Source organism: Aegilops tauschii, chromosome 3 (genome assembly GCF_002575655.3).
Source record: "Aegilops tauschii subsp. strangulata cultivar AL8/78 chromosome 3, Aet v6.0, whole genome shotgun sequence".
Lineage (NCBI taxonomy): Eukaryota > Viridiplantae > Streptophyta > Magnoliopsida > Poales > Poaceae > Aegilops > Aegilops tauschii.
The window spans coordinates 179,235,505-179,250,113 of record NC_053037.3 but is presented as its reverse complement, the minus strand read 5'-3'; positions in this window follow the sequence as shown (position 1 = coordinate 179,250,113).

Here is a 14,609-nt window from a genome sequence, read left to right as displayed (position 1 = left end):
GGTTTTGGGCTGTTAGGAGGGGGTTTTGCTGCAACACACAAAAGGACTTTGCGGTTACCCGGTTAACCGTTGGAGCATCAAACGACCTCCAAATGGAACGAAACTTGACAGGTGGTCTACCGGTGGTATACCAAGGCCACTTGACAAGACTCGGTCCATTCCGAGAACGTTCAACACCCGCTCACGAAAAGAAACAAGAGGGGTGCGCCGGTGCACGTGGGAGTGTCGGATTGCAAAACGGACAACGGGGAAAATGCTCGGATGCATGAGACGAACACGTATGCAAATGAGATGCGCATGATGACATGATATGAGATGCATGACATGAACAAAATGCAAAACAAAAAAACAAAACCCGACCACGAAGGGAATATCATAACACATAGCCGAAAATGGCAAGAGTTGGAGTTACAAATATGGAAAGTTACATCCGGGGTGTTACATTTTGGCTCTCTCAAATAGGTGTGTCCAGCAAGGATTCATGACTTAAAACAAAAAGCAAAACAAGCAAAGACTCATATCATACAAGACGCTCCAAGCAAAACTCATAGTATGTGACGAATAAAAATATAGCTTCGAGTAAAATACCGATAGTCGTTAGAAGAAAGAGGGGATGCCACTCGGGCATCCCCAAGCTTAGTTGCTTGTTTCTATTTGGATAATAGCTTGGGATGCCATGGTGAAAGGATCGAGAAGAAGTGTCTAGAGGGGGGTGAATAGACTCCTACCAATAAAAGTTGCAGTTTTTAATTTCTTTAAGTTGAAGTGGAGTTTTAGCACAAGTTCACACATTCACAGTACATACCAAGCAAGCATGGTAAGAGTATATGAGCAGCGGAAAGTAAAGCATGCAAGTTGCAAGAATGTAAAGGGATGGGATTGGAGTGTGCAAACGCAATTTGGAGACACGGAGATTTTTTATACGTGGTTCCGATAGGTGGTGCTATCGTACATCCACGTTGATGGAGACTTCAACCCACGAAGGGTAACGGTTGCGCGAGTCCACGGAGGGCTCCACCCACGAAGGGTCCCTAAAGAAGCAACCTTGTCTATCCCACCATGGCCGTCGCCCACGAAGGACTTGCCTCACTCGGGTAGATCTTCACGAAGTAGGCGATCTCCTTGCCCTTAGAAACTCCTTGGTTCAACTCCACAATCTTGACGGAGGCTCCCAAGTGACACCTAGCCAATCTAGGAGACACCACTCTCCAAGAGGTAACAAATGGTGTGTAGATGATGAACTCCTTGCTCTTGTGCTTCAAATGATAGTCTCCCCAACACTCAACTCTCTCTCATAGGATTGGATTTGGTGGAAAGATGATTTGAGTGGAAAGCAACTTGGGGAAGGCTAGAGACCAAGATTTATGTGGTTGGAATGGAATATCTTGACCTCAACACAAGTGTAGGTGGTTCTCTCTCAGAAAATGTATGTTGGAAGTGTAGGCATGTTCTGGTGGCTCTCTCCATGAATGAAGAGTGGGTGGAGGGGTATATATAGCCTCCACACAAAATCTAACCGTTACACACAATTTACCAAACTCGGTGGGACTGATTCAGAGAATTCGGTCAGACCGATTTAGTTCATAATGTGACAGTTAGGCATTTCGGTAGGACCGAATTGATCAACTCGGTGGGACCGATGTGCTAGGGTTAGGGTAAAGCCTCATCTCGGTTTGACCGATTACACAAACTCGGTGGGACCGATTTGGGTAATAAGAAAAACAGAGAGTTGGCCAAGCAAACTCGGTGGGACCGATTGCATATCTCGGTGAGACCGAAATTATTGCAATAGGCAACAAAGAGTTTGCAAGCCCATCTCGGTGAGACCGAGATCCCATCTGTGAGACCGAATTGATTAGGGTTTCTGGCAGTGGTTATGTCAAGAGAACTCGGTGGCGCCGGATAGAAAGTTTCGGTGGGGCCGAGTTTGACTTTTGGTTTGGGACATATGTGGATGTGAGGAAGTGGTTGAGGGCTTTGGAGCATATCACTAAGCACTTTGAGCAAGCGAGCCATTAAGCAACACCTCACCCCCTCTTAATAGTATTGGCTTTCCCTATGGACTCAATGTGATCTTGGATCACTAAAATAGAAAATGCAGAGTCTTGAGCTTTGAGCTTGAGCCAATCCTTTGTCCTTATCATCTTGAAGGGGTTCCACATCTTCTTGTCCACGCCACTCCGTTGTTGAACTTATCTGAAATATACTAGGTGAAAACATTAGTCCAACAAGAGATATGTTGACATTAATTACCAAAATCACCCAGGGAGCACTTGTGCTTTCAATCTCCCCCTTTTTGGTAATTGATGACAACATACATCAAAGCTTTAGATAAAGATATAGAGAATAACAAGTAAAGCTTTGGAAAGACATGTAACATGCATAGGCCCCCCCCTACATGTATGCAATCATGTAAATATGGAATATAGGAGCATGTGAATGCATAAGCATGACAGAGTAAGCAATGTGTTACATGTATCTTGGCTATATGCATCAGAGCAAATGTTGTGAGTATAGGAAATGTACCTTCATGCTCATGAGTCCTTCTGGCAAACAGTATGTACATCAACAAGAAATCCTCATGCACATGAGTGTGATGCATATACTTACCTTGTGGTCTTGAGTTGGCTTAGGAAGGAATGAACCTGAGTAAACAAGGTTAGATAACACAGATACATCTACTAGCCAGAGTAAACAAAGAAACCACAAGAGTACCAAGATTGGGATGACATGTAGAGAGTGAGTACAAAGTACTCTATTGGATATAGACATGTCCCCAAAGGTAAAGATATGCAATGAATTCAAGGATTTCCTTCCCTTAGATGTCTTGCTCCCCCTGAATCTTGCATGGGATACTGGGAGAAGATAGGGAACAGAAAATCAGAGCAAAGAAAAAAAAACAAAGCAAATGCAAACAATCAAATATGAACATGTCTTTCCCCTCTTAAAGACATGTGACTTCTCTCCTCTTGAACACCAAGCATCTGGGGTCTTTGATGCGATACTTCTTTCTCATTGCGAAGATCTCTCTCCCCCTGAGTATTCTCTCTCCCCCTATAGAAATGATTAAGCTTTGATGTGATCTCTCTCTCCCCCTTTGACATCAATTTCCAAGAAGGGCTCTTCTGGATGTTTGTTACAAATGGGTTTGGTCCTTGAGTCACAAAGCAAAGCAGCAAGTCGAATGTGATGCTGGTAGAGGACAAGAATCATTGAGTGGAGCTGGAGCAAAAAGAATGCAGGAACAAGTGGCAAGTTGTCTTTCCTGTAGTGAAATCGGTGGCACCGAGTTGTGTGCTTCGGTTGCACCGAAAGGGTTCGGTTGGACCGAAAACAACAAACTGGTGTGACCGAGTTCATCACAAAGAGAACACTTGTCACCTCATCTCACTAGTCAAGTAAGATCTCACAAGGATTTGCAAGGAATTAGCTGAAAGATTTGCAAAGAATTGGATGCAGGGGATGCAGAACAGAACAAAGAAAAGAAAATCTAGATGAAGTTTTTTTTGATAAAAAAGGAATAAATATGCAAAGGACAAAATGCAAAAACTCAAAGAAACACTAGAGAACTTCATCTAGAATTGGGCGGTGACAAAGTCACCTATGTTAGAGTATATTGACTAAGGAGTCAAGTGAGAGCACTTGATCATCATACTCATCGTTTAAGCTCAAAATGGGGCTACCATTTTTCGTTTAAGCATTTGATGTATTCACATCTTGTTGAGCTGCTTTGACCCATGTCTTGGGGTAAAGTTTCTCTAAGATGGAATGACATACCTTGGGTGGTGGTGTTGATCTTGATCATGTAGTTGAACTTGTGTGGGTTGCTCAAGGTTGATGTAGTTCATCAAGAGTTGGGAGCACCACTTGTAATTTGAGTTCATCTACCTACATGGGTTAGTTTTGCAAGGAAGAGCACTTGTGTATCCAAAATGACAATCATGAAATTTTATACATATAATTTGTCAAAGGATATGTTGAAGGGTTTCGTGCTTCCTTGTCATCAACCACCGTATTGTAGAGACTTGGTGATGTAGAGATTACTCAAGATGTGAGAGAGTTGCAATCTCATAGATTTAGATTCATCCAAGTACCTACAAGGGTTAGATAACATGCAAGGGTGCAAATATATCCAAGACATGTAAATAGCATCATGAAAGAAATATCAAGGATTGGTCATAGATTCATGCCTTGCATGTATCCAAATGGAGTCCCTACTCCAAGTTTGAAGCATCAATGATGTTCAATTCACCTCTCAAACGGCAAAAGACTTTCTCATCAAGCGGTTTGGTGAATATATCCGCCAATTGCTTATCGGTACGAACATGCTTAAGATCAATGTCCCCTTTAGCAACATGATCTTGAATGAAATGATGACGAACTTCAATATGCTTAGTTCGAGAATGTTGCACGGGATTGTGAGCAATCTTAATAGCACTTTCATTGTCACAAAGCAATGGAACATGTTTCACATTGATCCCATAATCTTTAAGAGTTTGGGTCATCCAAAGTAATTGAGCACAACATGAACCGACGGCAATGTATTCCGCTTCAGCGGTGGATAAGGATACCGAGTTTTGTTTCTTGGAGGACCAAGACACAAGAGATCTACCAAGAAATTGACAAGTACCCGAAGTGGACTTTCTATCAACCTTGTCTCCGGCATAGTCCGAGTCGGAATAGCCAACAAGATCAAAAGAAGACCTCTTAGGATACCAAATGCCAAAATTTGGTGTATGTGTTAAGTATCTCACTATCCTTTTCACAGCCTTAAGATGACATCCTTTGGGGGCCGCTTGATATCGTGCACACATGCACACACTTAGCATAATATCGGGACGAGAGGCACATAGATATAACAATGAACCGATCATAGAGCGGTAAACTTTTTGATCAACCGGTTCACCGTCCTTAGTCAAGTCAAGATGTCCACTAGTAGGCATGGGTGTATTCATACCTTTGCATTCTTGCATATTGAACTTCTTGAATAAGTCCTTGGTGTACTTTGTTTGAGAAACAAAGGTACCTTCCTTAGTTTGTTTGATTTGCAAACCAAGAAAGAATTTGAGTTCACTCATCATAGACATCTCAAACTTCTCCGACATTAGCTTTCCAAACTTCTCACTAAAATGAGGGTTAGTTGAACCAAATATGATATCATCAACATAAACTTGGCACACAAATAGTTCTCCATTAAACCTTTTAGTAAAAAGAGTAGAATCTATTTTTTCCAATTTCAAAGCCTTTTTCAATAAGGAACTTGGTCAAGCATTTATACCACGCTCTAGGAGCTTGTTTAAGACCATAAAGAGCTTTGTGAAGTTTGTAAACATGATTAGGTTTCTTAGGATTGATAAAGCCGGGAGGTTGCTTAACATAAACTTCCTCCTCAATTTCACCATTTAGAAAAGCACTTTTAATATCCATTTGGTACAAGGTGATTAGCATAAGCAAGTAAGATGCGAATGGATTCAAGTCTAGCAACGGGGGCATATGTCTCACCATAGTCCATACCTTCGACTTGAGTGTAGCCTTGGGCGACTAGACGAGCTTTGTTGCGGACGACTTGACCATCTTCATCTTGCTTGTTGCGAAACACCCATTTGGTACCGATGATGTTATGGTTGTTGTCGGGCTTCTCGACCAATGTCTACACTTGATGTCTCTCAAAGTTGTGTAGCTCTTCATGCATGGCATTTATCCAATCCGGATCTTCCAATGCTTCTTCAACCTTCATAGGTTAAATGCTAGAGATGAATGAATAATGTTCACAAAAGTTAGCCAAATGAGTTTTAGAGCGAGTGATTCTCCCGGTTTGGATATCATTGTAGATTTGCTCGACGGGATGGTCTTTGGCGACTCTTGCTCGAACTCGTGGGAGCTTTTGCTTGGGCCGGGGTGGAACATCTTCTTCATCTTGTTCTTCTTCTTGGCCTTCTTCATTGTTGATGTTGTTGTTCTCTTGTCGTGGTGGAGAAGTAGGTTGATGAGGTTCATCTTGGTGTACGTCCTCGTTTTCTTCGTCTTGGTGTGTCCCACTCGTGGATGCTTCCATGTCAACTCTTGGTTCACCTTGTCATGAGGTAGAAGCTTCCACTTGGACGGACGAGGTACTCTCCTTCACCTCCGTTGGACGAATCTTGCCGATAGACAAGTCTTGGATTGCTTCCGAAGGGTCTTTGTCTCCTACATCAATTGGCAATTGCTCTACTTGCGAGCCGTTAGATTCATCAAACTTCACATCTATCATCTCTTCAACCTTTCGGGTGAAATTGTTGTAGACACGGTAAGTGTGAGAGTTTGAGCCATAACCAAGTAGGAAACCTTCATGAGATTTAGGAGCAAATTTAGAACGACGATGCTTATCAAGAATGTAGCACTTTGAGCCGAATACTCGAAAGTATCCAACTTGGGGTTTGTTACCGGTGAGGAGCTCGTATGCCGTCTTGCCGAGTAGCTTGTGAAGATACAAGCGATTTGTTGCATGACAAGCTGTCTCAACCGCTTCCGCCCAAAAGTGTTTTGGAGTCTTGTACTCATCAAGCATCGTTCTTGCCATCTCAATAAGAGTTCGGTTCTTCCTCTCAACAAATCCATTTTGTTGAGGCGTGTACGTAGCCGAGAACTCGTGTGAAATCCCTTCTTCGTCAAGAAAGATATCCACATTTGCGTTCTTGAACTCCGTTCCGTTGTCGCTCTGAACCTTCTTGATCTTCACTTCCAATTGATTTTGGGCCTTCCTAGCGAAGTTTTTGAATATCTTTTGGACCTGCGATTTATCATCAAGAAAGAACACCCACGTAAATCTTGAAAAATCATCGACTATGAATAGACCAAATGAGTTACCACCGAGACTCTTGTAGGCATTGGGACCAAAGAGATCCATGTGAAGTAGCTCGAGCGGTCTTCTCGTGGTCATGATGTTCTTCACGGGGTGACTTCCTCCAACTTGTTTTCCTGCTTGACAAGCACTACAAAGTCTATCCTTGTCAAATATAACATCTTTTACTCCAAGGATATGATCACCTTTAATAAGCTTATCAAGATTTCGCATGCCCACATGACCCAGCCTTCTATGCCACAACCAGCCTTTAGAAGATTTAGCAATTAAGCAAGTTCTAGATTGAGCCTTTTTAGTGAAATCAACAATGTAAAGATCACCTCCACGTATACCGGTAAAGACCATTTTATGATTGTCTCTTCGAAAAACTTGGCAGTCTACTTCAGTAAACAGGACATTGAAACCGAAATCAGCAAGTCTAGATACTGAAAGTAAATTGTACCCAAGAGATTCAACGAGCATGACATTTTGTATGGAGCTATCATGTGTGATGGCCACCTTACTGAGGCCAACCACCTTACCTTTGAGTTATCACCGAAAGTGACATACTTTCGAGGGCCGTTGTTTTCAGCAAGCTCACGAAACATTTCTTTGTCTCTGGTCATATGATCAGTACATCCACTATCAAGGACCCATTCCTTTCCTCCAGCCATGTAGCCGCGAAGATTAGCCATAAGACCAAAGTGTCTCATCGCATCATCAAGATCATAGTCACTATCATCATCCTCATCATAGTATCCATGTTCTATATCGTCTTGTGATTGATCAACTCCCAGAGAGGGTAATTCATTAGAAGTATGACCGTAACAATGTTCATCTCTATGGATTCTAATGACTCCGGAAATGATATTGCTAATAATTCCAACATCTCCTTTGGCACGCATGAGATCACGAAGCTCAAATAGACAATCATCAAACTTAGGATCACTAGTACTCATCTTACTCAAGGCTATAGACCTATGGAGAATTTCGTCTAGATTTTTCAAGGAATAATTTGGGAATCGTTCCTCAAGAAATCTCCATATAGTGTAGGCACAATGAAGAGTAGGTAAGCTAGCAATCAAATTTGGGCAATCCTCTAATGATAAGATTGATAGTTCTAAGATTGCGAATCATGTCAAGATCCTCATCGGGTGTGGGATGCAAAGGATCAATATGAGGTGCACAAGGGCTAGTAATGTACTTGTTCAAATGATATTCATTGAAAATCTCAAGCATCTCATTTTTTCACTCATGGAAGAACTCTCCATCAAGAATAGGCACTCTATGTCTAAGACTCCCCAATGTAGACACATCCATCTTCCTCCAAAGGTGTTTAAACCAAAGCAACGAAGACCAAGGCTCTGATACCAATTGAAAGGATCGAGAAGAAGTGTCTAGAGGGGGGTGGATAGACTCCTAGCAATAAAAGTTGCAGTTTTTAATTTCTTTAAGTTGAAGTGGAGTTTTAGCACAAGTTCACACATTCACAATACATATCAAGCAAGCATGATAAGAGTATATGAGCAGCAGAAAGTAAAGCATGCAAGTTGCAAGAATGTAAAGGGATGGGATTGGAGTGTGCAAACGCAATTTGGAGACACGGAGATTTTTTATCCGTGCTTCCGATAGGTGGTGCTATCGTACATCCACGTTGATGGAGACTTCAACCCACGAAGGGTAACGGTTGGGCGAGTCCATGAAGGGATCCACCCACAAAGGGTCCACGAAGAAGCAACCTTGTCTATCCCACCATGGCCGTCGCCCACGAAGGACTTGCCTCACTCGAGTAGATCTTCACGAAGTAGGCGATCTCCTTGCCCTTACAAACACCTTGGTTCAACTCCACAATCTTGATGGAGGCTCCCAAGTGACACCTAGCCCATCTAGGAGACACCACTCTCCAAGAGGTAACAAATGGTGTGTAGATGATGAACTCCTTGCTCTTGTGCTTCAAATGATAGTCTCCCCAACACTCAACTCTCTCTCATAGGATTGGATTTGGTGGAAAGATGATTTGAGTGGAAAGCAACTTGGGGAAGGCTAGAGACCAAGATTTATGTGGTTGGAATGGAATATCTTGACCTCAACACAAGTGTAGGTGGTTCTCTCTCAGAAAATGTATGTTGGAAGTGTAGGCATGTTCTGATGGCTCTCTCCACGAATGAAGAGTGGGTGGAGGGGTATATATAGCCTCCACACAAAATCTAACCATTACACACAATTTACCAAACTCGGTGGGACCGATTCAGAGAACTCAGTCAGACTGATTTAGTTCATAATGTGACCGTTAGGTATTTCGGTGGGACCGAATTGATCAACTCGGTGGGACCGATGTGCTAGGGCTAGGGTAAAGCCTCATCTTGGTTTGACCGATTACACAAACTCGGTGGGACCGATTTGGGTAATAAGCAAAACAGAGAGTTGGCCAAGCAAACTCGGTGGGACCGATTGCATATCTCGGTGAGACCAAAATTATTGCAATAGGCAACAGAGATTTTGCAAACCCATCTCGGTGAGACCGAGATCCCATCTGTGAGACTGAATTGATTAGGGTTTCTAGCAGTGGCTATGTCAAGAGAACTCGGTGGCGCCGGATAGAAAGTTTTGGTGGGGCCGAGTTTGACTTTTGGTTTGGGACATATGTGGATGTAAGGAAGTGGTTGAGGGCTTTGGAGCATATCACTAAGCACTTTGAGCAAGCGAGCCATTAAGCAACACCTCACCCCCTCTTAATAGTATTGGCTTTCCTATGGACTCAATGTGATCTTGGATCACTAAAATAGAAAATGCAGAGTCTTGATCTTTGAGCTTGAGCCAATCCTTTGTCCTTATCATCTTGAAGGGGTTCCACATCTTCTTGTCCACGCCACTCCATTATTGAACTTATCTGAAATATACTTGGTGAAAACATTAGTCCAACAAGAGATATGTTGACATTAATTACCAAAATCACCCAGGGAGCACTTGTGCTTTCACATGGGCATCCCCAAGCTTAGGCTCTTCTTACTCCTTATTCCTTCATCCATCGTAACATCACCCAAAACTTCAAAACTTCGATCAAACAAAACTCAAGAAAACCTTCGTGAGATCCGTTAGTATAAGAAAGCAAATCACTACTATAAGTACTGTAGAAAACCAATTCATATTTTATTCTTGCATTATATCTACTGTATTCCAACTTTTCTATGGCAAAAACTCTTCAAAGAAAACCATAGAATCATGAAAACAAGCACACAACGCAAATAAATCAGAATCGTCAAAAGCAGAACAGTCTGTAGCAATCTGAATATTTCGAATACTTCTGTAACTCCAAAAATTCTGAAAAATTAGGACAACCTGAGCAATTTGTATATCAATCTACTGCAAAACATTCATAATTTTTTGTCGCTTATGTGACTTTTACAAATTGTAACTCTGGACGCAAAAGTTTATGTTTTTCAGCAAGATCAAGACAACTATCACCCAAGAAGATCCTAAAGGCTTTGCTTGGCACAAACACTAATTAAAACACAAAAAACACAATCATAACAGTAGCATAATTGTGCACACACTCAAGAACATAAATAAAAAGACAAAAATAAATTGTATTCATTGGGTTGCCTCCCAACAAGCGCTATTGTTTCACGCCCCTAGCTAGGCATAATGCAAGGATCTAAGTTTTGTCATCCTTCTTCTTAATTTCCTTAGAGATATTTTTGTCATGAGCTTTTGTAAAAACAACATAAAATATATTATCCATGGAAACCTTAGCACTATCAAGTTGCTTATCATCATAACCTCTTTGTTTTCCGGCAACAATCCAAGAATAATGTTGATTAACATTATGAAAAACTTGTTGGATTATATCTAGAATAGGGACTTCCTTTTTAAGATTGTCATCAAAGATTTGATTATCCCCAAGCAAATGTATTAACGCATAATCACTATTATAAAGAATTTCATTTATCACTGGCTTTTCACGATTCATACCATAGAAGTTAAAGATTTCCCTAGCTTCCCGTATTATGTAGTCAAATTCATTCATAAGAACAAGAGTGGCCAACTTTTTAGCCTTGGGGTTCTTTATAACGGGTAGCTGAAAAAACAATCTTTGCAAGGTAGGATGAGTACGGATAAATTTAGTTTCAAGTTTCAGAACAAGTGCTGAAATAGCTTCCGCATAAGATTTAGTCCTCTTAAGTATAGGAACATCATCAAGACTTAAATTTCCAACACAATTGAAAAATTCTTGGATAGGTTCTTTTCCTGTAACGTTCCCTTGCCCCAAAACAATAGTTTTAGCATCCAATTTGCCAGTTCGTCCAATTTTAGGAGTTAGGCCATTATCTGTTTCTGCCATACCAAAGTCACTCATGATTGCAAACAAAGGGTAGATCTGAAGAGAAAATGGCGAACGAAAAAGAGGGCGAATAAAACTGCAACTTTTTGTGAAGTGGGGGAGAGGAAAACGAGAGGCAAATGGCAAATAATGTAAATTGCGAGGAGATGAGATTTGTGATTAGGAACATGGTAGATGATTATGATGTCTCCCTGGCAACGGCGCCAGAAATTCCTTCTGATGTCTACTAGAGCTACGTCGGTATTTCCCCAAAGAGGAAGGGATGATGCAGCACAACAACGGTAGGTATTTCCCTCAGTGATGAGACCAAGGTTATCGAACCAGTAGGAGAATCACGCAACACTATGTGAACGGCACCTGCACACAAATAACAAATACTCACAACCCGATGTGTTAAAGGGGTTGTCAATCCCTTCCGGGTAACGGCGCCAGAAATTGGCAAACGGACGTGAGAAAGTTGTAATAATTTGATAGATGGATCTCGTGGGAACACAAGATAAAATAAATTGCAGCAAGGTATTTTTGTATTTTTGGTTTAATAGATCTGAAAATAAAAGCAAATAAAAATAGATCGCAAAGGCAAATATAATAAAGAAGAGACCCGGGGGCCGTAGATTTCACTAGTGGCTTCTCTCGAGAAAAATAGCAAATGGTGGGTAAACGAATTACTGTTGGGAAATTGATAAAACTTCAAATAATCTTGACGACATACAAGCAATGATCAGTATATAGGCATCACGTCCAAGATTAGTAGACCGACTCCTCCCTGCATCTACTACTATTACTCCACACATCGAGCGCTATCCAGCATGCATCTAGTGTATTAAGTTCATGGAGAAATGGAGTAATGCAATAAGAATGATGACATGATGTAGACAAGATCTATTTATGTATAAATGGACCCCATCTTGTTGTCCTTAATAGCAACGATACATACGTGTTGGTTCCCCTTCTGTCACTGGGATCAAGCACCGTAAGATCGAACCCATCACAAAGCTCCTCTTCCCATTGCAAGATAAATAGATCAAGTTGGCCAAACAAAACCCAAATATTGGAGAACAAATACGAGGCTATAAGCAATCATGCATATAAGAGATCAAAGAAGACTCAAATAACTTTCATGGATAAAAAGATAGATCTGATCATAAACTCAAAGTTCATCTGATCCTAACAAACACACCGCAAAAAGATTTACATCATATGGATCTCCAAGAGACCATTGTATTGAGACTCAAACGGGAGAGAGGAAGCCATCTAGCTACTAACTACGGACCCGTAGGTCTACAAGAACTACTCACGCATCATCGGAGAGGCACCAATGGACATGATGAACCCCTCCGTGATGGTGTCTAGATTGGATCTAGTGGTTTTGGAACTTGCGGCGACTGTAATTGATTTTTGTCGACTCCCCTAGGGTTTCTGGAATATTGGGGTATTTATAGAGTAAAGAGGCGGTTCGGGAGGCAACCGAGGTGGGCACAACCCACCAAGGCGCGCCTGGGCCTCCAGGCGCGCCCTGGTGGGTTGCGCTCCCCTTGGAGCACCCCCCCAGGTGCTTCTTCGGCCCACTGGATGTCTTCTGGTAAAAAAAATCCACAAAAAGTTACGTTGCGTTTGGACTCCGTTTGGTATTGATTTCCTATGATGTAAAAAACATGCAAAAAACAGCAACTGGCACTTGGCACTATGTCAATAGATTAGTACCAAAAAAATGATATAAAATGATTATAAAACATCCAAGAATGATAATATAACAGCATGGAACAATAAAAAATTATAGATATGTTGGAGGCGTATCACAGATCAGTAGTCAATTCTTTTCAACATTGGGAGAAAATCCACAATCTTAGGTTTGCTGTGACACAAAGGAAGACCCAGATATTTATGTGGTAGTGTACCAATGTTGCAGCCCAACAGTTGTGACAGGTTAGCCATCTTGTCCAATGGAGTATTTATAGCAATGAGAGTAGACTTGGAATAGTTGAATTTAAGACCTGTGTATGCAGCATAGTGAAGCAAAAGCTTTTTGATGTGCTCAAATTGTCTACTATCAGCTTTGGCAACTAGTATGGTATCATCAGCATATTGAATGATGGGGTAATCAGTACAAGACTGATGAACAAGTGGTGTTTGGATCAGGTTGTTATGCATGGCTTCATTCATCATGGTTTGAAGGAGATCTGTAGCAATCACAAAAATGAGTGGAGATAGAGGATCTCCTTGTCTGACACCCTTTTTACATAGAAATTGCTTCCCTAGTACTCCATTAAGAAGTACCGAGGAGAAACCAGTCCCATAGATCATTTTGATCCATTGGATCCATCTTGGTCCAAAACCTTTTGCCTGCATAATCTGAATGATGGTCTCATGGTCGAGCATATCAAATGATTTTTCAAAATCCAATTTCAACAAGACCAGCTCTATTTTGCTCTGAAAGCACTGGTGGATGTACTCATATGACCAAGCAAGGCAGTCCTGTATACATCTATTGTTTAGGAAACCATATTGGTTGGTGTGGACCAATTTGAGGATAACTTTGTGTAATTTGTTGGCGAGAAGCTTGGTGATGATCTTAAGTGTGCAATTAAGCAGAGATATGGGTCTGAACTCTGCTGGGCTAGTTGCAACATCAACTTTGGGGATCAGTGTAATGAAGGAGTAATTGATGCTTTGAATGTTAGCATTGCCAGAGTGAAAATCTTGTATTAGTTTGTAAAAGTCATTGGCAATAATATCCGAGCAAGATTTGAGGAAAGCTGCATTGAAACCATCTTGTCCAGGTGATTTATCTGATGGCATATGCATGACCACATTGTCTCATGTTTTGTGAAATGGGCTTCCAACTCAGATAGATCAACTGTAGAGTGCAGAAGATCATGTGGTTGGAGTGGGTTATCTCACTACAAAAAAAAGGCACATCCGTGACATTTTGGGCCGAATGAAAAAAAATTATGTCATGCTTATGACACTTCTATGACGATAATTGTGACAAAACCCGTATCATCATAGATGTGGTGGGCTCCTACTTCTATGACAAAAAATCATGACAGAAAATGGGCTTTTCGTCCTGGGCGGGCCGGAGACGTAGCTGCATGACATTCTTTGGGCCGTCCATGATGGAAAAAACCGTGGTAGAAGCGAGGGCGAGGAAAATATCAGGGGAGTTCCCGGTTACGATGGGTGGTCAGGGGCCGAGCGATGCACGTTTCTCTCGTACGTACGTGCGTGTGTGCGAGGTGCTGGGCTCTAACTGAACCCGAGCGAGGCGTTGGGCTCTAACTGAACCCGAGTGATTGCACTGCAGGCTACGCGTTACTGAACCCGAGCGATCGATCGATCCCTTGCTGTTAACTGAACCCAAATGATTCCTTGGGTACTGCTGCTAACTGAAGCCGATTGATGCTGCCTCTAGATGAACAGTGAGCATTGTTGGGGGGGGGGTTGGAT